The sequence below is a fragment of the Cydia strobilella genome, chromosome 14, assembly GCF_947568885.1.
Source record: "Cydia strobilella chromosome 14, ilCydStro3.1, whole genome shotgun sequence".
Classification (NCBI taxonomy): domain Eukaryota; kingdom Metazoa; phylum Arthropoda; class Insecta; order Lepidoptera; family Tortricidae; genus Cydia; species Cydia strobilella.
Genome location: NC_086054.1, coordinates 13507454 through 13511317, shown reverse-complemented (window position 1 = coordinate 13511317; position 3864 = coordinate 13507454).

Genomic DNA, 3864 nt, shown 5'->3' with positions numbered 1-3864 from the left:
GGCAATTTAGCGACCGTCGCAGCGTTGACACTTGCTTGACAGATCTTGACGTTTGATTTTGCTTGTCTATGTCTATAATCTATGGTCAGCATGTTTTCGTTGCAGGAAAATATGCCTTGATCATAGACCTAGCATTACATAGATGAGCAATACGCTTGCGCCCGTGAGGGACGTGGACAGAACATACGCAATGCGACCATAATGCGACAGATTTGTAGCCCACCATAAACTATACTAAATTTACGGTGGGGAATACAAATAAAGAGGGCAACTGTGACAAGGACAAACAATAAAAGCGATTTCTCTGCTACTCCTACTGAAAGATAGACAATTAAAAATTAAACGTAATTAAATTAATCTTGCCTGACCCACAGACCTACAATTACGCTTACAGACACAATTACGATTGCGCAGCAGCTGAAGTGTGCGAAAGGGAAGCCATTACGTATATGAACATCCTATGAGTGCGAAAGAGGCAGACTAAAAATAAGAAAACGTGACTATTTTTGCGCTACGAGTCAACGTTTTTTGGATATATCAATTTTACGTAATTCGGAGCGGTGCGCGATTTGACTCAGGTCTTACCTTTTTGAGGCACGACGGCCATCTAACGTTACTGGCATAAAGGATGCATTTATGACTTTGACGCATGACAGAAAGAGAAGCCGAACTACCTTGAAAATGGGCGTTTTAACTTTTAATTGTGTTGAAATCAAGTTGAATTCATAAAATCAAAAATGATGAGAAATAAGATTCAATGACACTTAAGACGAGATGAAAACCGTTACTTTTGAGGTGGATTATGCTAAATAAAGATGTGTTTTTTAGTTGCATGGAGCTAAACACGAAAAATGAAGACGTAAGTTTGGTTTTTTTTCTATCGAGAAAATTTTAAGCATTCGTGTTTCGACTACTAACAGACATTCTTCAAATATCCTGTTATATCACAGATTAATAAATAGTTACCACGTTATATTTCGATGCCTGGCCTTATTCAATCCAACCTGCGGCTGTCGTGAATTAACACACTCGTTTCCAATATTTTACTTCCCCCCCCCTTGTTGCACAATGTATACCTACTATTAAACGGCTATTAAATTAGTATTCAAATTAAATAGGTATTTTTGAACATAAACAAAAAATTTAAATTATTAAACGTCAGTATTTAAAAAGTATAACCCATTTATACTTACTTCGTTCGTATGAAAGTATGAATTAGAGATATAATTAAGAAAAAATCTGTAAGTTAGTTCTATGGGAGTTATAGTTTTTTTTTTTTCAAAATCCATAACTCCCGCAGGAACAATACATACAGGCTAAACGCCTTTATTACTCCTGCATGAAATAAGATCTTTTACGAGCAAGTGTGAATAGTGTGATGAAAACTGTTGTGTGCGTTAAAACAATAAATAGGTAGGTACTTAATTCGTCGAACTAACTTGTTTTTAGGGTTCCGTACCAAGAGGGTAAAAACGGGACCATATTACTAAGACTTCACTGTCCGTCTGTCCGTCTGTCTGTCTGTCTGTTTGTCTGTCTGTCTGTCTGTCTGTCTGTCTGTCTGTCTGTCTTTTCACGGATGATGTATTTCTGTTGCCGCTATAACAACAAATATTAAAAAGTGAACCCTTCGGTGGGCGAGTCCGACTCGCACTTGTCCGGTTTTATATTCTCACGTTAGACTAGTCACCCAAAAGTTTCTTTCTCCGAATCAACATTATGGAAGTCATCACAAATGTGTGAACTGTCTAAAATATGCATAGATACAATGTCATAAGTAAACGGAAATCTAGTTGGCTAGCGAGTTAGTTTGATAACAGTTTCTTAAAATTTGAAAGACGTTATCCGAATCCGAATATTCCTAATTGCCTCGGTCTGCCATATTTTTAATAAATTACTTATTTTTCATCACAGTTGCTCGAAAAAGATCGTATTGCATGCAGTTGTACTGAAGGACAAAGGCCTATCACTCGGGGGCAAAATTTGTTTAATCCTCGTGCTTTGAAACCCTCGCAACGCTCAAGATTCCATTTTTCGAACCACTTGGTATCTTTCGCTTGTTGGGTTATTAATTATTAGCACGAGCGGATAAGCAACAACTTTGCCTCCTTGTAAAACAATTTTTGATTTATTTTCCTTATTTAATATCTGCAATCAGTCGCAAGACTTTAATTTTTATTGCAAATGTTATGTATGTTTTAATTATAGTTCAATGTTATCTGGATTAAATGATTTTATTATTATAATCAGATTGGTTCAGGGAAGTCTAGAGGACGTTTCACAATACTATAACTGTGCTAAGTATATAAAGTACTAGGTACTCTTATGTATAACCTTAAAACAGTGTTTCGTGTAGGCGAGTAATAGCGACGATAAGAAACATTTTATTGGTGCGATAAACAAATAAAACTAAGGTAAGGTACTAAGTACAATCCCTCAAAGCTTACAGTGGGGGCATGTCGTACATATCTCTTGGGCATGCCGGAGCTTATTACGATTGCTTTTTTATGAGATTTACATGACAAAAGTAAACTCTGATTTATAATTAAATTCCAATAATCTAACCTCACTTTTTCTCTTTTCCGTATGTTTTAAGAAACTAAACAAAGCTAAATGATACATCTATATTTATTTTAAATGCTAGAGTATGCAAAAGGGAAATTTGAGTTTACTTTACATATTTTCCATTAATACGAAAGAAAAAAGATCTGAGTGAGGTTAGTTTTTTGGAATTTAATTACAAAAATCAGAGTATAGAGGAATCGAGTTTTGCCATTTCTAACTATATTTTCCAAATTGTTTACCTAGATGTAAATCATTGGAGCTATAGAAATCTTGATATTCGCGATCCGACGAGCACACGAGATTTTAGTCAACTTTTAAGAGAACCTTTAGAACACTATGAAGGTGTATAGAGTTTTACCAGATTTAAACACTACTTTTCATATCGAATGCGAGGAAACCAAAAAAGACAAGGCAATTTTGCAAAATCAGTAATTAAAGTACCCAATAGACCTACGGCCATGATTTATTTCCTAAGGTCTTACTTGCAATCGGAGACTTTATACGTGTGAAGATAAATAACCCCTAGCGAAAACATTTAGATTGCAATATTATCGAAAATACATATTTAAACAAACTGCAGTAATTTTAAAATGTATAATACAAATAAATAAATAAATGTATGTTCATTGTATAATATTAAATGTATGCAAATAAATAAATGTATGTTCATTGTATAATATTAAATGTATGCAAATAAGTAAATGTATGTTCATTGTATAATATTGTATGAAAATAAGCGGGATTGCCTCTTACTGTTTACTTTTTTACTTTTTCGATCTAAAACTCCCAATAGTTAATGGCATTACTCATTCAGCCAACATAATAAAAGTATTTTAAAGAATTAAAACGTTAAATAACAATTTAATGCATAAAATAACCATTTTTTATTTTACTTTATGTTATTTTCATGAATATAGTAGCGTAGCGTGAACTAATCTAGCCGTGAGCGAAATCGCATCTGCGAGGCCCTATTCTTTCACTGTGCCCGAAAGAGCCTCGCGCGAGGCATCCCTTGGGGCTCGAGGCATCCCTTGGGGCACGAGGCCGTGGGCGACGGCCAATTCGCCCACGCCTAGCTACGCCACTGCGTAAATAACTTTAAAAACCCATTTAATATCGTACAAACGTTTAGCTAGCTGTGGCTGAATAAGATTCTGCCTGTTGCTTATTTACGCGTGTAAGGTTTAAAAAAAAACAGTTTTGGTGTATTCTTTTTGGTTCCCGCCTTATGAAATCGAGTAAATTTATACAATTTAACAAAAGAAATCAAGAATATTTTTTTAACAAATTATTTACATC